The 24,751-nt window shown below is 42.1% G+C and overlaps 1 protein-coding gene across 1 annotated transcript in view; it reads left to right on the top strand.

The window, feature by feature from the left end:
• The window catches only part of STK32B (serine/threonine kinase 32B), a 274,895-nt gene that overhangs the window by 47,417 nt on the left and 202,727 nt on the right, over positions 1-24,751 (top strand). The window lies entirely within an intron of this gene.

Genomic DNA, 24,751 nt, shown 5'->3' with positions numbered 1-24,751 from the left:
GATACCTGCTGTGATCTCTGCCTGGATACTGACTTTGCTTATTTTCTTGTAACCTTGACCTCTGCCTAAATACTGACCTTGCTTGTTTGCTCGTGGCCCTGACTTCTACTTGGATTCGGACTCTGCTTTTCATCTGCGAGATCTCCTCCCATCCGCAGGATTGCGGTGCCAGCTATCCGCTCCATCAGGCTCACCTGTGTCTGCAGTGTTTCACAGCACAGATTTACTGCTCCATCTTGCTCCGGCATTTTCCCTGACACTTTGCTGCTCTCTAGCTCCATGTCACTCAGTCCACAGCTGGTACTACACCATCCTCTACTCCACACTGCCAATCTGTAATACTGGTGGAGTTTGGTACTGCATCCTGTTACTACTCAGTGTTCCTGCGTAATCTGGTCCAGGAATATCTCTGCTCAGCATCCCACTGTCAAGTCCTCTGTGGTGCCTACCTACCGGAGTTGAGTTATCACTACTTGGGAATAAGTCCTGGGGACAACCGAATACCGGCGAACATATCTGGTTCTATGGGAAAGGGGGTTGCTATGGGTGAAGCTCCCGTCAACAACAGGTTCTGAAAACTCAACTCATAGGGTGATTCGTGACAGTGTGACATTAGTTTATGACAGGCATTGCTAGGGTCTCACGAGACTTGGGGCCCAGGTTCAAATTGTCCCACCACATACACATACACTCTGCATCATTAAAGACAAGTCTACTAAATAAGGAAATGTCTCTTTATAATAGCTAGATTGGTGTTGGAGACACATAACGGGTCTAACATCACATGGTATTTCATTAATATGATGAGAAAGAGACAGCAATACAAGCACTATTGATAAGACATATCTACTACTACATCGATATAATCTAGATGTCAATGTGCAATATTAAAAAAACCTGGTAATTTATCCAGGGAAACCTGTGACAGGAAACCAATGTCCTACTACAAATTTAGTGTGAGATTTTCTAGACTCAGCTTCATTTGCAAAAACAGACCTCTTCTAAATGACTGGAAGGGGGTCCTAAGCATAGCTGCATTCAGCAAAGATCTTAGACTTCCAATGAGTACTGCATTGTACCAGCTTGTCAGTCAGATTGTTAGACTATTTCACTTATGCCCTCTTCTTCTTGTCTTGATGTCTATGCCTCCTTATTCACTGTGTTTTGTCTATGCCCCCTTATCCCTCCATGTTTCTTTTAATTGCCATAGTCTGCTCTTTTTTAACTCTCCAAGCCCATGTGCCATGACACTTTATATTGAATGTGGCCCGTCCTGTTGTTTATGACCCTTGTGTGTTTGAGTTAACTTGTTCCTAGGAAGTGTTGATTGTGAACCGCTTCTGCATAAGATGGTAACGTCATTGGTATATGGTAACCTCTTACACTCTCTCCCAAGTTCCCTATTTGGAACTATATTACAGACCCTGCATCCTTCTCTTCTTCTTAAATCACTGGAGGTGATGCTTTCCACAGCGTACTGAATGCTCTTCTTTTGCTTTTAAAAATCGACAGGATGTAGGGATGTAATCACAGAACACGATGCCCTGCTCACAGAAACTCCTACTTATTGTTCTGTATTTTGGTAGAAAGGGATTAGAAAATTCACATTGCAAATAGTAAAAATCTACTAGTGATGGGTTACAAATAAAAGGCAGAGAAACAAACATGCTGATTCCAGACATTTATATATTGATTAGACTGGCAATGACAAATGCAATAAGTGCAATCCTAGGAAGCCTGTACGATTCAATCCACAGGAGACACGGAGACAGTACTAATTGCATAACAGTGGGAAGTCAAATTGCAAAATCAAAAAGGGAAAATTCGTCACTTACGGCTTGTGAGACAGACATGCATAGAATACATTTTACAAATCCTAAGATTTAAAAAAAGCTCAGGTGACATTAAACAAAATAATGAATTGTAATTTATGTATGCCATATGCAGCATGGGATAACAGTTTCACTTCGTATTACAGTAAACATGGGCACGGTGAAACAATGGATATCATTAGTACCTCGCACTATGGGGGACCTGGGTTTAGTACGGATCAAGGAGTTTGCATGATATCCACGTGTTCACTTGGTTTCCCTCCCATGTTTTAAAGACATAACAATATTATTTGACTTTTGACTGTGTTTGTTTTGCATAATATTTTGGTACTTTATAAAAAAAATGGGTGAGCTTATGTCCTTTATGAGGTCTGACAACACAGAGAAGCATTTTCCACTAAGAGGAAAGAGTATCTGTGTTGAAGCTTTGAAAAATCTCTGAAAGGTCTACTGCTGGTAATTAGGCATGGACATCCTGACTCCTGCTATCATTTGGTGTTCTTGCTTGCTATATTCCTAACTACTTACTACATTTTACAGTGCTTCCTGATTACTTTGCACCTGTTGCTGTTTGGATTCCTGCACTTCTGAAAATAAAAGTCATATGCCTGGAACTTCCAGTACTGACTCAACAGTGCCCACAAGTTGGTGTGAGAAGTGGGATATAATAATGCTCTAACTGAGAGGAAGCTAACAGTGTATTTGATTAAATATTACGCTGCAATAAATATGTTTTTCTGAATAACTATTTCCGGTGAAGGCTGAATGTTATCATTTCAAATCAATAAGATATAGATATTGATATATTTGTTTAGTTGTATAATAATTTTTAAAGCCCTACTGTATATGAAATTCTAACATATAGCCCTCACAAGAAAGAGTTTTTCAGAGAAACATCTTTAGGGCAGTGTAATATTTAATCAAAATTTCCTCAGATTTAGTAGCTCACTATGCGATTAATAATAGGGCATTTTCTTAGTATGCCTTTATTAGTATACTACTCATAATCACATATCAACCTATTGTATGTTCCCAGCAAAAGGTGGTTCTCAAATGCACATCATGTGTCACAGTGAATATGTCTGTACTACTTTCAATCAAACCATGTTCATTATAAGAATGTGAAAATCCCTCAGTGGACATAATTGTTACAATACAAGAAATTAAACCAGATACACCATTGAACATGTAACACTACAATTAGTTTTATTGTAATATTCCTTTAATTTATTCCTCCAAATAATTGCTGACAGTTAATTTTTGCTCTTACACCCCTCAGTCCATATTGATAAATTAACTAAATGACTGCTGTTTGCTTTTAGTTTCTCATTTGAATTCATGCATTCATTATTCTCAATCTATGATCTATATTTATTATTTCTCTTACACCCCTTATCAGTTATTTTTTCCACACCCCTTAATCAGTGCTAATCAGTACACTGTCTGCTATCTATACACTGCTAATTTATACATTTATTGATTTTATTGACTCTGTCAATATTCTCTTATTTGGATCACTATCTATTATATTGCATTTCAGTGATTAATATAACGTGTCCTCTGGTGCTAATATGCATCCCTGCTTCAAACTAATCTTGGAGGTCCCTTCTCTATACTCTACATACATTTCACATTTTTTGCCTTTTCAAGGGCTAAATCTTCCTACACATTTCCCATGTTGCTTATACTCCAATCATCAACCATTTCCTTTGAGCGATGGCTCAGTTCACCAATCAATCAACAACATGAATGTGTACCATGACAGGCCTTTCTAATCACCTATTAGAAAGTCCTATCATCAGTTTTTCTCCCTGATTGACATCTGAATCAGCCAATCAGCAAGTGCTGCAGTGAGTCTCTCTATATTATGTCAAAATGGCGTCTGTAAAATCAAGCCAAAAAAAATTTAAAAAAAAAATGTTGCTAACCATTCTGTGTTGAATTATTTATTCAATTAAAACAATTATAAAATTAAAGAGAAACGTTAAATGTGAAAAATAATTACATGTTTGCAATTATTAGTGATCAAACTATGACCCCTTCACAGTGGCATCCATCTCATATATTAAGTGAGGGATTGCATATTTGCATATTTGTTTCTTTAATAATCCACTTAAGACAACTTTGCAGTAGAGATGAGCGCACTCGGATTTCTGAAATCCGAGCCCACCCGAACGTTGCCGATCCGAGTCGGATCCGAGACAGATCCGGGTATTGGCGCCAAAATCAAATGTGAAACCGAGGCTCTGACTCATAATCCCATTATCGGATCTCGCGATACTCGGATCCTATAAATTCCCCGCTAGTCGCTGCCATCTTCACTCGGGCATTGATCAGGGTAGAGGGAGGGTGTGTTAGGTTAGGTGGTCCTCTGTCCTGGTAGATCTCATGCTGTTCAGTTCTGTGCTGTGCAGTTCTGTGCTGTGCTGTGCTGTGCTGTGCTGTGCTGTGCTCAGTCCAGTGGTGCTGTGTCCTGTGCTCTGTCCTTCTGAGTTCAGTGGTGCTGGTGGGTCCTGTGCTGTGTCCTGTTCACTTCAGTCCAGTGATGCTGTGTCCTGTGCTCTGTCCTTCTGAGTTCAGTGGTGCTGCTGGGTCCTGTGCTGTGTCCTGTTCAGTCCAGTGGTGCTGTGTCCTGTGCTCTGTCCTTCTGAGTTCAGTGGTGCTGCTGGGTCCCGTGCTGTGTCCTGTTCAGTGACAGTCCAGTGGTGCTGTGTCCTGTGCTCTGTGCTTCTAAGGGCATAGTTATTTCCCCATTATTCCCAAGTGTTTTAAAAAATAAAAAAAAGTTATTAAAAAAAATACAAAAAAATAATAAAAAAAATAATTAATTAATTACAACTAAATTTGCAAAACCAATCCTGCAGTATAAGACCATTGGTACTGTAATATTACCAAGTTCGCACATTCAGCTGTAAAAGTCCAGTGGTGCTGTGTGCTGTGCTCTGTCAATTTTGAGTTCAGTGGTGCTGCTGGGTCCTGTGCTGTGTCCTGTTCAGTCCAGTGGTCCAGTGGTCCTGTGTCCTGTGCTCTGTGCTTCTAAGAGCATAGTTATTTCCCCATTATTCCCAAGTGTTTAAAAAAATACAAAAAAGTTATTAAAAAAAATACAAAAAACTAATTAAATTTTTTTTTAATTACAACAAAATTTGCACAACCAATCCTGCAGTATAAGCCCATTGGTACTGCAATATTACCAAGTTCACACATTCAGCAGTAAAAGTCCAGTGGTACTGCAATATTACAAAGTTCACACATTCTGCAGTATCAGTCCAGTGGTGCTGTGTCCTGTGCTCTGTCCTGCTGAGTTCAGTGGTGCTGCTGGGTCCTGTGCTGTATCCTGTTCAGTCCAGTGGTGCTGTGTCCTGTGCTCTGTGCTTCTAAGGGCATAGTTATTTCCCCATTATTCCCAAGTTTTGAAAAAAATAAAAAAAAAGTTATAAAAAAAAAAAAAAAAATAAAAAAAAAAAGAAGTAATTATAACCAAATTTGCAAAACCAATCCAGCAGTATAAGTCCATTGGTACTGCAATATTACCAAGTTCACACATTCTGCAGTATCTTGTGCTACATATAATGGAGACCAAAAATTTGGAGGATAAAGTAGGGAAAGATCAAGACCCACTTCCTCCTAATGCTGAAGCTGCTGCCACTAGTCATGACATAGACGATGAAATGCCATCAACGTCGTCTGGCAAGCCCAATGCCCAATCTCCTAGTACAGGGCATGTAAAATCCAAAAAGCCCAAGTTCTCAAAAAATAGCAAAAAGAGAAACTTAAAATCAGCTGAGGAGAAACGAAAAGTTGGCAATATGCCATTTACGACACGTAGTGGCAAGGAACAGCTTAGGCCCTGGCCCGTGTTCATGACTAGTGGTCCAGCTTCACCCAAGGATCTAAGCCCTCCTCCTCCCCCCCCTTACAAAAAAATTAAGAGAGTTATGCTGTCAGCAACAACAACAAAACAGCAAAGAACTCTGCCTTCTAAACAGATGACATCACAAATCCCCAAGGCGAGTCCAAGGGTGTTGTTGGTTGTGAACCCTGACCTTCCCATCACTGTACGGGAAGAGGTGACTCCATCCAGCATTTGCAGCATGCCCTCTGCATATGCTGGAAGGATCACCCACAGTCCAGTTACAGATTTGGCTAATGAAGGTGTGAATGTTGTACACCGGGAGGAGGATATTGATGTAGCTGGCGCTGAGGAGGATGTTGATGATTATGATGCAGACAGATACCAAATTGCCTTTCTCAATTTCTATTTATATTCTAGATTATATAACGGCTGAATAGTTTTCTGTTTTACTCCTAGTGGAGAGGGGATCTGATGCAGACAGATACCAAACTGCCTTTGTCCATTTCTTTGTATATTTGAATTTCTAGTTCTACAGTCTATGCAGGCTGCTTTATTTATATTCAACTACAAGTGTAGGGTGGGGGGGGGGGCATAGATAGCCACCAAAGTAACGTGGTCCATTTAGTTACACTTTCTAGCTCCACAGTCTGTGCAGCCTGCTTTTTTTATCTTCAAAGTATTTATATTTACAAGCCTTGCAATCTAAATTAACTAGAGGTAGTGACATGGTAGAACTCCAAAAGGCAGTTTGGAAGCCCCTGTACAAACTGGCTCTATTTTTTAACTGCGTTGTCCCCCCTCCAGTGTGTACTCGGAAAGAGTTTTTAGTGCAGCTGGGAACCTGGTCAGTGAGTGGCGAAGGAGGTTGCTTCCTCACAACGTTGAAAAAATGATGTTTATAAAAATGAATAATCAATTCCTCAATGAAGTACAGCACTGCCCTCCAGACAGTACAGAGGGACCTGTGGTTGTGGAGTCCAGCGGGGACGAATTAAAAATGTATGAGTAGGAGGAAGTACACACTGTAGGGGGAGAGGAATCAGAAGTTGAGGATGAGGACGACATCTTTCCTCAGTAGAGCCTGTTTAGTTTGTACAGGGAGAGATGAATTGTTTTATTGGTGTGGGGGCCCAAACAAACCAATCATTTCAGCCAAAGTTGTTTGGTAGGCCCTGTCGCTGAAATGATTGGTTTGTTAAAGTGTGCATGTCCTATTTCAACAACATAAGGGTGGGTGGGAGGGCCCAAGGACAATTCCATCTTGGAACTTTTTTTTTGCATAATATGACCAATCAACAGTCGTTTGCCATGTTCAAAAAGTAAAACCAAATTTAAACAAATTCAGGAAATTAAACCAAAAGTAAAATGCCCTGTCATAATTTAAAACAAGAGGGATTGACGTGCTCTAGAACTACTGTATTGTTGTTTATATTTTATAAACACTACACTTGAAAGCTTGAGTCTTTCAATGAAAAAGTAACTGTCCATTGCACGAATATTTGCAACAGGGACAATTTTAGGGTTAAGAAAGTCAACTAATAACACTTCGACGCTGTCTGTCTTTATAAACACTACACTTGGAAGTTGGAGGAGGTATTGTGGCCCCGGCACCAAATTTACTACCGGGGCCACTCCACTGTGCAGTCCATATTTAGGTTTATCAGATATTAAACAACGGTGACAGTTGATGCCCAATTTTTTAATTATATTGTTGGCGCTGTAAAAAATTGTGTTCCGGGCACACCACACTACGCAGTCAAGATAGATAGATACGCAGTCAAGTATCATAGATAAAGTACATTCAGTGTTGTGGGGCAAATTGAAAAATATTCAAAATGCACTGACATTATCAAAAACAAGAGGTTTTCACACGCTGAAACTCCAACATGTATATAATGGAGAGGATGGAGGAGCAGCCGTATGTGCAGTGTAAGTCAGACCTGTTGAAGGTTTTTTATATATTTTATTGTGGTGCCCAGTGCCCACTACTCTACGCAGTCCAGATACTATTTGTGGGTGTAATTAAGACCTGTTGAAGGTTTTCTATATATTTTTTTATTGTGGTGCCCAGTGCCCACTACTCTACGCAGTCCAGATACTATTTTTGGGTGTAATGCAGACCTGTTGAAGGTTTTCTATATATTATATTGTGGTGGCCAGTGGCCAGTCCTCTACGCAGTACAGATACTATTTTTGGGTGTAATGCAGACCTGTTAAAGGTTTTCTATATATTATATTGTGGTGGCCAGTGGCCAGTCCTCTACGCAGTCCAGATACTATTTTTGGGTGTAATGCAGACCTGTTGAAGGTTTTCTCTATATTATATTGTGGTGCCCAGTGCCCACTACTCTACGCAGTCCAGATACTATTTTTGGGTGTAATGCAGACCTGTTGAAGGTTTTCTATATATTATATTGTGGTGGCCAGTGGCCAGTCCTCTACGCAGTACAGATACTATTTTTGGGTGTAATGCAGACCTGTTGAAGGTTTTCTATATATTATATTGTGGTGGTCAGTGGCCAGTCCTCTACGCAGTCCAGATACTATTTTTGGGTGTAATGCAGACCTGTTGAAGGTTTTCTCTATATTATATTGTGGTGGCCAGTGGCCAGTCCTCTACGCAGTCCAGATACTATTTTTGGGTGTAATGCAGACCTGTTGAAGGTTTTCTATATATTATATTGTGGTGGCCAGTGGCCAGTGGCCAGTCCTCTACGCAGTCCAGATAGTATTTTTGGGTGTAATGCAGACCAGTTGATGGGTTTTTAATTATATTGTGGGGAACACTCCTCTACGCAGTCCAGAAAGATACCTCGTTGCAACGTTTTGTACTAAAAAAAATAAAATATTGTGAGGTGTTAGGTGTTCAGAATAGCCTTTAAATTAGTGGAAATGATTGTTATTGAATGTTATTGAGGTTAATAATAGCGTAGGAGTGAAAATAAGCCCAAAAACTTGATTTTTACACTTTTTAGTTTTTTTTCAAAAAAAATCCGAATCCAAAACCTTAAATCCGAACCAAAACCATTCGGCAGGTGTTTTGCGACACAAATCCGAACCCAAAACATCGCGAAAATCCGGATCCAAAACACAAAACACGAGACCTCAAAAGTCGCCGGTGCACATCCCTACTTTGCAGTAAATGTGCTGATTCACAAAAAATAAACCATTTCTATGCTGAAACAAAGGGGGGTATTCAATTGATTGCAAGTTTTTTTTTTCCCGTAGGGTTAAAAAAATAATAATCACACGCTGGTTTTTAACTGCTATAGCGAACGTTTTTAGTTAACACAGCGTTAAAACTCGTGCAATTCAATTGAAAAAAAGGGAATGCTGCCCCCGCATGTTATCATTGGTGTTTGCAAGTTCTTAGGGGAGTGAAGGGGAGTGTTTAACACGGTCATGTATAACACAAAAAAAAGGATTGGCATACATTTTCATACATCGGATTGCATTACACAACCTATTTACTTGATAATATCTACATTACAGTACTTTCTTTAGCATAATTTTTTAATTCACTATTTTTTACTATAGAATCACTATAGCATGTCAAGACACATTAGTATATACATATTTGTACCAAAAACATACATAAATATATTTAACAAGTTAACCCGTGCATGATACTCATGCATTCTAGTCAAATCAAGCTACTTAAGGTGTTAAAAAGGTTCTTGTCATGCATTTGGGCCCTAGCCCAGGCCTCAACCACCAACCACTCCCCACTGTCACCCCCGGCAACCACCAACCACTCCCAACTGTCACTTCTCCTTCAAGAAATATATATATATTTTTTTAAAATCTTTATAAACACTTTTAACAATTAACAAATTAAATTAACAAATTAAAAACATCTTAGTATACAAAATTTCAGCCCTTTCTGAATTTTTTTTCCCACACACACTAAAAATTTAGTAGGTCAGTGTATAACTCCGCCCAGCAGGTGGCGCTGCAGCTTGGTTTTATTTTTTCCACACGCACACACACAGACAGACTAACACACGCCACTAAGCATTTATATTATAGATTAATGATTTTTATTTTTATTTGATTTTTTTCTCATTATTTTTTCACAAGAAAATCAACTTTTTATTGTTATGCATTACTGATAAACATAGTTTATTTTATTTTTATTTTTTTCATTATTACATGATTTCAATACTTTTCATAGATTTTTTATTTTTAGCACACCCCAAAGAGGTGCGAGATAAAACAGCATATTGGCCTGTTTAACGCACCGCGCTAAAAAACAATCGAATAGCTTTTAACGCGGCGGCCTCTCAACCCCCCTATTGTTTCAATAGACCTTCTACTGGAGTGTGACAGAACTGTTTCATAAAAAAAACTGAGCGTTAAAAATGGAATTGAATCGCGGGTAAAGTTAACCCGCTCGAAAATGATAAAAAAAAACAGTGTTAAAATTACTTAAGGCGGTGTTAAAAAATATCTCGCAGTCAATTGATTTCCCCCTAAGTATGTAAATATGTATAATATGTAAAACTGCCCCACTATCCTGTGAAAAAGAGGAAGAAAAATGTAATAAAAATATTACTGCATAAAATAATCCCCCCATACATTCCATGATAGTGCTGTTTTTGCACTCATTGCCATTAGGCCTATAAGATGAGATCAATTAATTCATTTGATTCATTAGTTTTGTAATACATTCTTAAATGTTCTATAGATTGCTAGAGCAATTTGTGTTGATCCTCAATCTGAAAAAAACATGGTTAATATTTTTATTCACTCCCTGCAGTGCTGTTTCTAGAAAAATCATGTACAGAGTTTTCCATCCATTTGTCACATTTCTTATGGAATTCTGCAAATAAATTGAAGATTGTCACTTTAGGTCAATGGGAAACCATATGGCATATGATTTTTTTCTAATATCAATATGGTTATGACACACTGCATAAGTGCCATTTGCCATTCAGAGAAACCCCCATGTTCTAATGGTAGGATTGTGACCATACCTGTCAGCCCTGCGTTAATAGACAGAGAGTGGCTGGATTTTTCTGCCTAATACTGAGAGTCTGGAGATCCCCGGAGAAGCATTCCCTTTTCATACTGAATGAAGGGCTCCAAAACTCAGAGTCAGATGGAAAAGAATTATAAGGATCTCAACTAACATCCTAATGATGGAGGGGGTGAAAGTTTACCTATAAATGCTAATACTAATATTACTTTGTCTGATATCGATGAAGATGTATAGGCTCATCCTGCTCATTATAATTGTGAGCAGGAAACTGGTGTATAATATTGCTGAGGCTAGATACTCTTACTTTATTCTCCACAATGATACCCTTTATCTGAGAGATAAGCATAAATATATAGGAGAGGTATTTCAGCAACTGACTTTGGCACATACTATTCCATGTGGAAGGCACCTTGGTTGGTTCACTCACAGCTCACTTTTTCTGGCCTGGGATTCAGTAACATAGTAACATAGTTGATGAGGTTGAAAAAAGACACCAGTCCATCAAGTTCAACCTATTTTGGATCTCCTGTGATCCTGCACTTATATTTGAAATTGATCCAGAGTAAAAAACCGCCAATCTGTTTCAATTGTGAAAATCCCCCAGACTCAATATTGCAGTCCTATTTTTACCCTATATCCACTAGTATCCTTCATTTTAATTAACGGTCGTATCCCTGGATACACTTTTCCGCTAAAAATTTGTCTAACCCTTTCTTAAACATATCTATTGAATCTGCCATCACAACTTTCCTTGGTAATGAATTCCATATCTTGACTGCCTTTACTGTAAAGAACCCCTTCCTTTGCTGGTTGTGACATTTTCTCTCCTCTAACCTTAGGGGGTGACCGCGTGTCCTGTGTTTATAGTCCTTGGGGTAAAAAGTTCCCATGAAAGTTCTCTGTATTGACCCTTAATGTATTTGTACATAGTAATCATATCTCCCCTTAGAAGCCTCTTTTCTAAAGAAAACATGTCTAAACTGGCTAACCTTTCCTCATAACTTAATGACTCCATGTCACTCACCGGACTGTGAGTGCTTCTTCCCGGACATTTAGGAACCGTGGCCGTCCTCCATCCTGAGGGACTGCGCATGCGCAGCCCTTTCTATACCTCCAGTGTATGTTCCTTTAACTTAATTGGCAGATCAGGCAACCTCCCTATATTAAGCACCTGTGGTCAACACCACGTTGCCTGATCTTGGAGTCTCATTCCCCATGAGTCTCTGAAGGTGTTCCTGTGTTTCCTTGTTTATTCAGCCCTGCTGATTCCTGTGGTTTCCAAACCACTTCTACCTCTGTGGTTTCCAAACCACTTCTGCTACTGTGGTTCCCATACCACTTCTACCATCTACTGTATCATCGTGACTGTGAGCTGATTCCTATCCGCTGCCTCCGTGCACTACAGTCTTCTAATCACTTCAACTCTACCATGTATCATTGGGACTGTTAGCTGATGCCTATCCGCTGCCTCCGTGCATTACAGGCTTCAACCACATCCACTCACCTGTTCATGATTGTGACTGCCAGCTGATTCCTATCCGCTGCCTCCGTGCACTACAGGCTTCAACCTGCAACTCGTCTGTGTTTCATCATCGTGGCTGTTTGGCTGATTCCTATCCGCTGCCTCCGTGCACTACAGTCTTCAACCTGCAACTCGTCTGTGTTTCATCATCGTGACTGCTAGCTGATTCCTATCCGCTGCCTCCGTGCACTACAGTCTTCAACCTGCAACCCGTCTGTGTTTCATCGTGACTGTTTAGCTGATTCCTATCCGCTGCCTCTGTGCGCTTCAGTCTTCAGTCCTTGTCTACTCTACCGTGTTTCCTTGAGTCTGCTGCCACTATTGCTACCCGCTACTCTCCGTGATCATCCGTTCCAGTTCAACTCTGCTCCGGTGTCCCATCGTTACTGCACCTGCTGGTTGCTATTGGTTACCTCCGTGTTCCCGCAGAGACCCGCTGCTGTTACTTCTCAGCGCTACTCATCCATCTACTGCTGATCCGCTCTCCACGCCTTCCTGTGTTCCCTGCTGGTCTACCTACCTGTGCGCTGCACCTGCTAGACCCCTGCTTCACCCATCCAGGGACTTGTATCCTGCTGGCCTCCTGCCCTTCAGGTATCTCTGCACTCCTGTCTGACTGCCTTCTCCTGAACCACGGTATGCATACTTCCCATTGACTGTGCTGTGTATTGCATACCTTGCTGGACTGTGTTGGTTCTCCTCTGGAGTGTACTATCCGCTGAGTCTATTGCCATCATTGACTGTGTTGGTTCTCCTCTGGAGTGTACTATCTGCTGACTCTACTGCCATCATTGACTGTGTTATCTTATGCCGGATTACTTCAAGAGACTTTCTATATTGGCAGTGTTGTTCAGTCATTTATACATTTATATTGTGCATATTACTGTGGATCAAAGTCAAGGTGCCCGTGTATATATTGTGTTGCAGTCTCTCCCCGTGCACCTCCTCACATATATATTCAGTAGTACAACTTGCTAGTGGCAGACCACTGACTCCTGTTTACAGTTTCACCTGTTCCAGTATCCTCTCACATAGCAGTGGTACAACTTGCTAACGCAGACCACTGACTCCCCGGATACCTCCACTTGGATTCCATTCCTTCACTCAGACAGCGGTACAACTTGCTATCCGCAGACCGCTGACTCTCATCACCTCCTCGTTTCTGTTGGACATTCCTCCTCACTATAGCAGTGGTACAACTTGCTACCGCAGACCACTGACTACCTTCACGTGTCCTTTGTCCATACAGTTCCTCGTGTATTACTACCTCCATAGTGCCAGTGCTGCTAGTCATAGACTTTCCTGAGCATCTCATCATCTGCTATTTCCTGTTCCGTGATCACCCTGCTACCAGAGTACCATATTACCACCTATACTGCTCTGGTAAGCCTATCACCTGGTGATCCCTGGGTAAAGACTCCTAGTGCCCATGACAGTAAGATCAGGCCATGACAGACCCAGATACGGAACCTACTGCTAAAGAGATGCTGCAGCATCTGGTCAGCCGTGTGGAGCAACAGGATGCTCGCCAACAGCTGTTACTTCAATGTTACCAATCGTTAACCTCCCAAGGAACATCTGGACAGACTGTTACAGCTAGTATTGAAGCTCCTGTGCTTTCCTCCGTTTCCCCAGTGCCATCCCAGGTGTCTACAGCTCCTACGCTTCACCTGCCTACTCCGTCAAAATATGACGGGGACCCCAAAACTTGTAGAGGTTTCCTTAACCAATGTTCAGTCCATTTTGAACTCCAACCTCAAAATTTTTCTACCCATCGTTCCAGAGTGGCCTATCTTATCTCATTGTTTTCTGGACAAGCCCTGGCTTGGGCCTCCCCTCTGTGGGAAAGAAACGATCCAATTCTACAAGATAGTGCCAAATTCATTTCCACGTTCCGAAGTGTGTTCGATGAACCAGGTCGTGTGACCTCCGCTGCTTCCAGCATTCTTCGTTTGCGACAAGGCTCCCATACAGTAGGACAGTATGTCATTCAATTTAGGATCTTAGCCTCTGAACTTCAGTGGAACACTGAAGCATTAGTTGCCGCCTTCTGGCAGGGGCTCTCCGATAAAATTAAAGATGCACTGACTACTCAAGAGCTTCCTTCGTCACTAGAAGATTTGATCTCTCTTTGCCATCGTGTAGACATGAGATTTCGTGAAAGAGAATCTGAGAAAACAACTTCTGCTAAAGCACCTCTTCGTTTAAACCCTCAATTTCGTCCAGTTTCACCTTCTGTGATTCCCATGGAGATAGGACGTTCCAAATTATCTTTAGAAGAGAGGAAACGAAGAGTAAAGAATAGACTCTGTATCTATTGTGCTGATTCCACACATATGCTCAGTTCTTGCCCTAAGAAATCGGGAAATGCCAGGCCCTAACTAGTTCTGGAGAGGTGAAGTTAGGGTCCCTGGAGTCCTCTCCATTGTCTATGAAATCTAAAGTCTGCGCTTTCGATGTTACGATTTCCTTTGCTACCAAATCCTTTGAGTCACAGGCATTGATTGATTCCGGAGCAGCAGGAAATTTCATTTCTAAATCACTAGTGAATCAATGGTCCCTACCAGTGATCACTTTAAAAACACCCATTACTGTGACGGCTATAGATGGATCACGTCTCATCAATGGTCTCATCACCCAGAGTACGTCTCCAGTAACCCTTCAGATTGGTGTACTACACCATGAAGAAATTTCGTTTTTAATTCTTCCTGTTACGACAAGTCCGATTGTCTTAGGCCTTCCATGGCTTCAATGTCACTCTCCCCAGATTGACTGGCGCACCCCTCAAGTTACGTCTTGGGGGCCTGAATGTCACCATCGTTGTCTCTCTCAAGTTATTCCTCTTAAAGTACAGCAATCTTCCATCTCATCTTCCTCCCCGGGACTCCCTCCTCAGTATGCTTCATTTGCCGATGTGTTTGATAAAGCTCAGTCTGAACGTCTTCCTCCTCATCGTTCTTGGGATTGTCCGATCGACCTTCTACCTGGCAAGACTCCTCCCAGGGGTCGGGTCTATCCTCTCTCGTTACCTGAAACTCAAGCCACATCTGAGTACATACAGGAGAATCTCCAGCGTGGGTTCATTCGACCTTCCACCTCTCCCGCTGGAGCTGGGTTCTTCTTCGTCAAAAAGAAGGATGGATCATTACGCCCTTGTATAGATTTTCGTGGACTCAACGCCATTACTATCAAGAATCGGTATCCCATTCCGCTGATCACTGAGCTATTTGATCGCATCAAGGGAGCTCGGATATTTACTAAGTTGGATCTTCGTGGTGCCTACAATTTAATTAGAATCCGTTCCGGTGACGAATGGAAGACCGCGTTTAACACCAGAGATGGGCATTACGAATATTTAGTAATGCCCTTCGGGCTGTGTAATGCCCCCGCGGTTTTCCAGGGTTTCATCAATGAGATCTTTCGGGACTTATTATATGTATGTGTCGTTGTCTACCTGGACGACATATTGATCTTCTCACAGGACCTGCCTTCTCATCACCAACATGTGGCAGAGGTCCTCTCCAGACTACGGAAAAACTCGTTGTTCTGTAAATTGGAAAAATGTTCATTCGAGTTACCCCAGATTCCATTCTTGGGGTATATAGTTTCCGGAGTTGGCCTGAAGATGGATCCAGACAAAGTAAATGCTGTACTACATTGGCCTCAGCCAACTACTCTTCGTGCCATCCAGCGTTTTTTAGGTTTTGCCAATTACTATAGACGCTTCATTCAAGACTTCTCATCCATTGCATCTCCCATTGTGGCCTTAACTCGGAAAGGGGCTAATGCTAAGCAATGGTCATCTGAGGCTCTCCAAGCCTTTCAAATCCTCAAAGAGTCCTTTTCGTCTGCTCCCATTCTGCGACAACCTGATGTGACACTCCCCTTCTTCCTAGAAGTAGATGCCTCTAATGTGGGCTTAGGAGCTATTCTCTCCCAACGCTCGGAGCAACAAAAATTACATCCTTGTGCCTTCTACTCTCGGGGTCTTCTGCCCGCAGAGAAAAACTATACTATCGGGGACAAGGAGTTGCTGGCCATCAAAGCTGCATTAGAGGAATGGAGATACTTGTTGGAAGGAGCTCGCCATCCGGTGACGATCTTCACGGATCATAAGAACTTGTCATATTTGCAATCTGCTCAATGCTTGAACCCTCGTCAAGCAAGATGGTCTCTTTTCTTTTCCCGTTTTGAATTAATTATAACCTTCAAACCAGCTGCTAAGAACAAGAAAGCTGACGCTCTATCTCGAGCTTTTGTGACGTCCTCTGATGTAGAAGAGGTTCCCAACCATGCTATTCTAGATCCCAAATGTATTTCTCTGGCTGCTTCATCCACCAAAATGCTACCATTTGGGAAGACCCTCGTGCCTCCTACTCTGAGGAGGAAAATCCTTTCGTGGTTCCATGCCTCTCGTTTTTCTGGACACGCCGGTGAACATAAGACCTTTGAGATTCTCTCTCGTAGTTACTGGTGGCCTTCAATGAGGAGAGACGTCAAAGAGTTTATTGCTTCCTGTGATTTATGTTCTCAGTTCAAATCCTCCCGCAGAACTCCAGCAGGGTTGCTGCGACCACTACCCATTCCGTCCAAGCCTTGGACCCATATTAGTATGGATTTCGTTACTGATTTGCCACCAAGTAAGAATCACAATACTATTTGGGTAGTGGTAGACAGATTTTCGAAGATGGCTCATTTCGTCCCTCTGTCCGGTTTACCTTCCTCGTCTACTCTGGCTGAACATTTCATTAAAGAAATCTTCCGCATCCATGGATGTCCGGCTGAGATTGTGTCAGATAGAGGAGTACAATTCGTTTCCAGATTCTGGCGGGCCCTTTGTAAAACCTTGGGCATACGATTAGCACTCTCATCGTCTTACCATCCGCAATCTAACGGACAAACGGAACGAGTCAATCAAGATCTTGAGACTTTTATTAGGATGTTCTCTTCAGCCAACCAAGACAACTGGGTAGAATTGCTCCCTTGGGCTGAATTCGCCCATAACAACATGTACCATGAGTCATCATCCAAAACTCCATTCTTTGTGGTCTACGGTCACCATCCGTCTTTTCCGGAATTTCCTGCCCTTCCGCCCACCCAAGTTCCTGCTGTGGAGACTGCTTGTCAGACCTTCAAAAATATCTGGTCTCAGGTCAAAACCTGTTTAAAGAAGACATCTAACAAATATAAGTCTTTCGCAGATAAGAAGAGGCGGGCTATTCCACCACTAAAAATTGGAGATCGTGTCTGGTTATCTACCAAAAATATTCGTTTGAAGGTTCCATCTATGAAATTCGCCCCTCGTTTTATTGGTCCATATAGGATCATTCAAGTTATCAATCCAGTATGTGTTAAACTTCTTCTTCCTAAGAATCTTCGGATCTCCAATGCCTTCCATGTGTCCTTGCTCAAACCTCTCATCATCAACCGTTTCTCGACTCCTTCCTCAGCACCGCAGCCAGTTCAAGTTCATCAGGAGGAGGATTTCGAGATTACTGAGGTATTGGATGCAAAAATTTCGCGAGGAGTCCTCCGTTTCCTCGTTCATTGGAAGGGCTTTGGCCCTGAAGAGCGTTCATGGATCAAAGCTGAAGATCTTAATGCTCCTGCCCTTCTGAAGAAGTTTTATTCCAAAAATCCGGACAAGCCCGGTTCCAGGCGTTCTGTGCCCACCTTTAAAAGGGGGGGTACTGTCACTCACCGGACTGTGAGTGCTTCTTCCCGGACATTTAGGAACCGTGGCCGTCCTCCATCCTGAGGGACTGCGCATGCGCAGCCCTTTCTATACCTCCAGTGTATGTTCCTTTAACTTAATTGGCAGATCAGGCAACCTCCCTATATTAAGCACCTGTGGTCAACACCACGTTGCCTGATCTTGGAGTCTCATTCCCCATGAGTCTCTGAAGGTGTTCCTGTGTTTCCTTGTTTATTCAGCCCTGCTGATTCCTGTGGTTTCCAAACCACTTCTACCTCTGTGGTTTCCAAACCACTTCTGCTACTGTGGTTCCCATACCACTTCTACCATCTACTGTATCATCGTGACTGTGAGCTGATTCCTATCCGCTGCCTCCGTGCACTACAGTCTTCTAATCACTTCAACTCTACCATGTATCATTGGGACTGTTAGCTGATGCCTATCCGCTGCCTCCGTGCATTACAGGCTTCAACCACATCCACTCACCTGTTCATGATTGTGACTGCCAGCTGATTCCTATCCGCTGCCTCCGTGCACTACAGGCTTCAACCTGCAACTCGTCTGTGTTTCATCATCGTGGCTGTTTGGCTGATTCCTATCCGCTGCCTCCGTGCACTACAGTCTTCAACCTGCAACTCGTCTGTGTTTCATCATCGTGACTGCTAGCTGATTCCTATCCGCTGCCTCCGTGCACTACAGTCTTCAACCTGCAACCCGTCTGTGTTTCATCGTGACTGTTTAGCTGATTCCTATCCGCTGCCTCTGTGCGCTTCAGTCTTCAGTCCTTGTCTACTCTACCGTGTTTCCTTGAGTCTGCTGCCACTATTGCTACCCGCTACTCTCCGTGATCATCCGTTCCAGTTCAACTCTGCTCCGGTGTCCCATCGTTACTGCACCTGCTGGTTGCTATTGGTTACCTCCGTGTTCCCGCAGAGACCCGCTGCTGTTACTTCTCAGCGCTACTCATCCATCTACTGCTGATCCGCTCTCCACGCCTTCCTGTGTTCCCTGCTGGTCTACCTACCTGTGCGCTGCACCTGCTAGACCCCTGCTTCACCCATCCAGGGACTTGTATCCTGCTGGCCTCCTGCCCTTCAGGTATCTCTGCACTCCTGTCTGACTGCCTTCTCCTGAACCACGGTATGCATACTTCCCATTGACTGTGCTGTGTATTGCATACCTTGCTGGACTGTGTTGGTTCTCCTCTGGAGTGTACTATCCGCTGAGTCTATTGCCATCATTGACTGTGTTGGTTCTCCTCTGGAGTGTACTATCTGCTGACTCTACTGCCATCATTGACTGTGTTATCTTATGCCGGATTACTTCAAGAGACTTTCTATATTGGCAGTGTTGTTCAGTCATTTATACATTTATATTGTGCATATTACTGTGGATCAAAGTCAAGGTGCCCGTGTATATATTGTGTTGCAGTCTCTCCCCGTGCACCTCCTCACATATATATTCAGTAGTACAACTTGCTAGTGGCAGACCACTGACTCCTGTTTACAGTTTCACCTGTTCCAGTATCCTCTCACATAGCAGTGGTACAACTTGCTAACGCAGACCACTGACTCCCCGGATACCTCCACTTGGATTCCATTCCTTCACTCAGACAGCGGTACAACTTGCTATCCGCAGACCGCTGACTCTCATCACCTCCTCGTTTCTGTTGGACATTCCTCCTCACTATAGCAGTGGTACAACTTGCTACCGCAGACCACTGACTACCTTCACGTGTCCTTTGTCCATACAGTTCCTCGTGTATTACTACCTCCATAGTGCCAGTGCTGCTAGTCATAGACTTTCCTGAGCATCTCATCATCTGCTATTTCCTGTTCCGTGATCACCCTGCTACCAGAGTACCATATTACCACCTATACTGCTCTGGTAAGCCTATCACCTGGTGATCCCTGGGTAAAGACTCCTAGTGCCCGTGACACTCCATACCCTTTATCAATTTTGTCGCCCTTCTCTGAACCCTTTCTAGTTCCAGAATATCTTTTTTATAGAGTGGTGCCCAGAACTGTACTGCATATTCAAGATGAGGTCTTACCAACGATTTATACAGTGGAAAAATTACACTATCTTCCCTTGCACCTATGCCCCTTTTTATGCATGCCAATACTTTGTTTGCCCTTTCAGCTGCTGCTTGACATTGAGCACTATTGCTAAGTCTACTGTCTACGAGCACTCCCAAATCCTTTTCCATTATAGATTCTCCTAAATTTATTCCATTTAGTTTATAGATTGTGTTCTTGTTTTTGATCCTTAAATGCATAACCTTACATTTATCTATGTTAAACCTCATATTCCATTTGGCCGCCCAATTCTCCAGTTTATTTAAGTCCCTCTGTAGAGAAGCTACAGCTTGCTCTGATTTTATTACAAAGTTTAGTGTCATCTGCAAAAATAGGAACTTTACTCTCTAAACCAACACCAAGGTCATTAATAAATATATTAAAAAGGAGTGGCCCCAGCACAGAACCTTGAGATACTCCACTGAAAACTTTTGACCAATTAGAAAATGTTCCATTTATCACAACTCTCTGTTCCCTATTCTCTAACCAGTGTTCGATCCAAGTACAAATGTTGATTCCTAGACCCAGTTCCCTTATTTTGCAAGCCAACCTCTTGTGTGGCACTGTATCAAAGGCCTTTGCTAAATCTAAGTAGATCACATCTATTGTGCTGCCCTGGTCTAAGTTCCCACTGACTTCCTCATAGAAACTAATTAGATTAGTTTGACATGACCTATCCCTCACAAATCCATGTTGATTTCCACTAATAATTTTATTGCGCACCAAGTAATCCTGAATACTATCCCTTAATTTACCTTCCAGTAGTTTCCCCAATATTTATGTCAGGCTTTCAGGTCTATAATTCCCTGGGTGTGATCTCGTCACCTTTTTAAACAACAGCACCACATCTGCTATTTGCCAATCCCTTGGTACTGAGCCTGATGAGATTCAATCTCTGAAAATTAAGAATAGCAGTCTAGCTATTTCCGAGTTTAACTCCATAAGGACCCTTGGGTGTATGCCATCTGGACCTTGAGCTTTATTTATCTTAATATTCTTCAGTCGCCTTTGGACTTCTTCCTCTGACAACCAAGTATTAATTAATGTTATGGTTTCATTTCCATTTGTATGTATTACACCTACCATTTGTTCCTCTCTAGTAAATACTGAAGAAAAGAAAGTGTTTAATACCTCTGCTGTTTCCTTAGTATCATTTATCATTTCACCCATTTCATTTGACCCTTCAGACTGAAACAATTTAAATGCACGCTTCTTCCTTTGCATTTCTTCCCTTACCTTTTTCTTTAGCCACATTGGTTTAAACCTAATTCTTTTATATTTATTTCCCATAGGAATGAACTTATAAGTATATGTTTCCAACAGCATTTTAAAGACAGCCCACTTTTCTTCCGTATTTTTTCCTTCAAAGGCTTTGTCCCAGTCTATGCTCTTCATAGACTCCTTTAGCATATTAAAAATCGCCTTTCTAAGGTTTAAAGTCCTAGTTGATCCCTTATACCGTTGCTTCTGGAAACTAATTTCAAATGAGACCATATTATGATCACTGTTTCCTTACTTGAATATTTGATATTACGTCTACATTGTTTGTTATTACTAGCTCCAGTATAGTCTGGTTCCTAGTTGGTTCCTCTACTAATTGGGACATGTAATGGTCTTTTAGCGTGTCAATGTCCGGATAATTAAAATCCCCCATAATTAAAATTTGACCTAGTTGTGTAGCCTTCTCAATTTGCTGTAGAAGTTGGGCTTCCTCAATCGTACTAATAGCTGGCGGTTTATAGCATATCCCTATCAGCAACTTCTCTGAACTATTTCCTCTGCTGGATATTTCCACCCACAATGCCTCTATATTATCACCAATATTATCTTATATAACTTCCTGAATACTTGGTTTTAATTCTGGCTTAATATAAAGACATACTCCTCCTCCCCTTTTATTTACCCTATCCCTCCTGAAGAGAGAATAGCCTTCCAAGTTGACTGCCCAGTCATGTGTATCCTCCCACCAGGTCTCCGTAATACCTATAATATCATACTGCTCATTCATTGCTACTAGTCCTAACTCCCCCATTTTACCTGTCAGGCTTCTTGCATTTGCAAGCATACACTTAAGTCTATTGCCTCCCTTAGGTATTTCTTTTTGCTTTAAACAGGGCCTCTCCTTATCGGCTATGCTTCTCTTTTTCCCCTCTCCACCCTCTTGACTCTTGTTCAATTCCTCCTTGCTACTCTCAATGTCTATCCCATAAATACTTGCTTGCCCCTCCCCCCAGGAGCCTAGTTTAAAATCTCCTCCAACCTTCTAACGATCCTCTCCCCTACCACTGCAGCCCCTCCTCATTCAGGTGCAATCCATCTCGACAATAAAGATGGCAACTGACTGAGAAATCAGCCCAGTGCTTTAGGAATCTAAAACCCTCCTTCCTACACCAATCTTTAAGCCACGCATTAAACTCCCTAATCTCAAACTGCCTCCCTGGACTAGCGCGTGGCAAAGGTAGTATTTCTGAAAATACTACCTTGGATGTCCTTAAGTTTGTGACCTATGTCCCTGAAATCATTCTTTAGGACACCCCTTCATCCTCTAACATGGTCATTGTTGCCAACATGCACCAAAACCGTTGGGTCATCCACAGCCCCTCCAAACAATCTGTCCATCCGATCCGCAATATGCCGAGCCCGAGCACCCGGGAGACAACACACTGTTTGGCATGCACGGTTCCGGCAACAGATTGCCCTATCTACCTTGCTAGTAATTGAATCCCCTACCACAACAATCTGGCTGGGTCCCTGAGTAACTTTGGTCCCCTCTATGCTGGAGAGACCATTCCCCTGGTTGCTAGAGGAAGCAGTCTCATCCAACCCTACCAATTCTGAACTGCCTTCCACAGTATCTTCATCCAATCTGGCAAATCTGCTGGGATTGCTTAGCTCAGAACTGGCCTGCCTCTTCCTCCCTCTGCTACCCCTAGTAACTGTTACCCAGCTGCCTACCTGTGCATTCTCCTCTGTCTCTGCTCCACCCTGCTCAGCTAACGCATCAACTGTGAGCTGTAAACTCTGCTCCAGGTTGGCAATCTCTCTCAATGTTGCAATGGTCTGCTTTAGATCAGTTACCTGGGCTTCCAAAGAGACCAATTGCTCACATTTCTCACAGAGGTATAAACCTTGGAACACTTGCTCCAAGTGTGCATACATATGACAAGATATGCATTGAGTGAGATCATCAGCCCTGCTACCACTCATCTTATTATGGCTAACCTAACTTCTTATAGCCTACAGTGAACTCGAGAGTACTAACCTTTGCTAGCCACTTACCAGCTTAACCACTTCCTGGATTCAACTCCTTACTTGATCTAACTCCACACTTTAAACAAACAGCACTTGAAATCAAACAGCAGTGGAAATCACAAGCTGAAGTTGCCAGATTCAACAACATTCAGGGGCAGGCTTGGCTGGGAGGCTGGGGGGCATCTGCCCACTGGGCCAGTCCCATATTGGGCTACCTTGGGCTGGGTCACTGGGCCACTTGCATTGTTTTTCCTTTAAAATAGGCTGCTGAGTCGAGCTCCCCCCCCCCCATCCCCCGGCTAAAATTTGCCAGCCCTCCCCTGACAACATTGGTCTGAAATATTTAATTTTTTAAAAATTTCAATTCTTCTTTTACCAGAGCTTACATCTCATGCAAGGCATTGATGGAGACATTGAGGAGTTTGAGTGCAATTGGACTTTTTAATAACATATTGGAAAGAGCTTTAATTCAGATATAACTTGATTATCAGTTTCATTCCATGGCTATCATAAATTGGAAAGTAGTGATATCTGATTGTTTGAAATGGATTACAAATCAATCGGCACTGTGCTTTGTGGGCTTGTGGCTAAACCTAAAAATGTGCATGGTGGGATCACAAACAGTAAAAGCCTATTTTTTTCTCTTAATAAACTGCTTTGATTGTTTTTTTGCATATAAACCCCACGTGAGGAATGCCTGAACTTTATTGAATGAGGTTCATTGATTGATTAACTGGAGCGGACTCATCGTGACTGGACAGGAGTTTCAGTATATGCCAAAACCTGTTTGAAACCTGCCCAGTGGGTGGATATCAAAGGTTATGAAAATGTAGAGTCCTTATGAATAAATGTAAATAGAAACAAATATACCAGTGGTTTTAGTATAAGCCACCCAGCATAAAACATGGTAATGAAATGTAATTATTATTATGAAAGGGCAGCAAAAATATGAGGGGTTTTACTATTCAGGCAAAAATTGGGACAATAAAACTAGTATTTCTGGCAAAAAAAAAGGTTATGCCCAACTACCACTTCCCTTCAAAGTGTTCCAGGCACCAGCGCTCAAAGCCTACACTGGTGGCGGCAAATTCTATTTAAAAAATAAAAGACTTAATTAAATTTTTAAAAAAACACAGGGTATAACTACTATGAATTACATTGATACAATGTAATTCATTGGTACAGTCAATGAATATATTCAATAAAGGACATCAATGTAATGCAAAGTGGTTATCTCACCACTACTGACCAATAGAGCAGTTTTCCCAGGCTCTGACAAATCTAAGCGATACTGCTCTGTATTGATTAGAAGCTGACAGGCCGCCCTGTCTGCCGGTAGCATTGCGGAGCATGTTCTCAGCATCCAAAATTGGAACAAGGAAATTGTGAGCTTGATTTCAGTGATGAGCGAATTATTTGAAGTGTTTGTGAGGCCTACACTTGAAACTGAAATATATTGTAGGAAATAACTTGATCACACAATGTCAGCATCAAGTCATGGGTAATAATAATTGATTTCATGAGCAGATAAGTTT

This window comes from Mixophyes fleayi, chromosome 1, assembly GCF_038048845.1.
Source record: "Mixophyes fleayi isolate aMixFle1 chromosome 1, aMixFle1.hap1, whole genome shotgun sequence".
Classification (NCBI taxonomy): domain Eukaryota; kingdom Metazoa; phylum Chordata; class Amphibia; order Anura; family Limnodynastidae; genus Mixophyes; species Mixophyes fleayi.
Note: the sequence above shows the minus strand (reverse complement) of the source record. Positions and strands in the feature narration are given on the sequence as shown.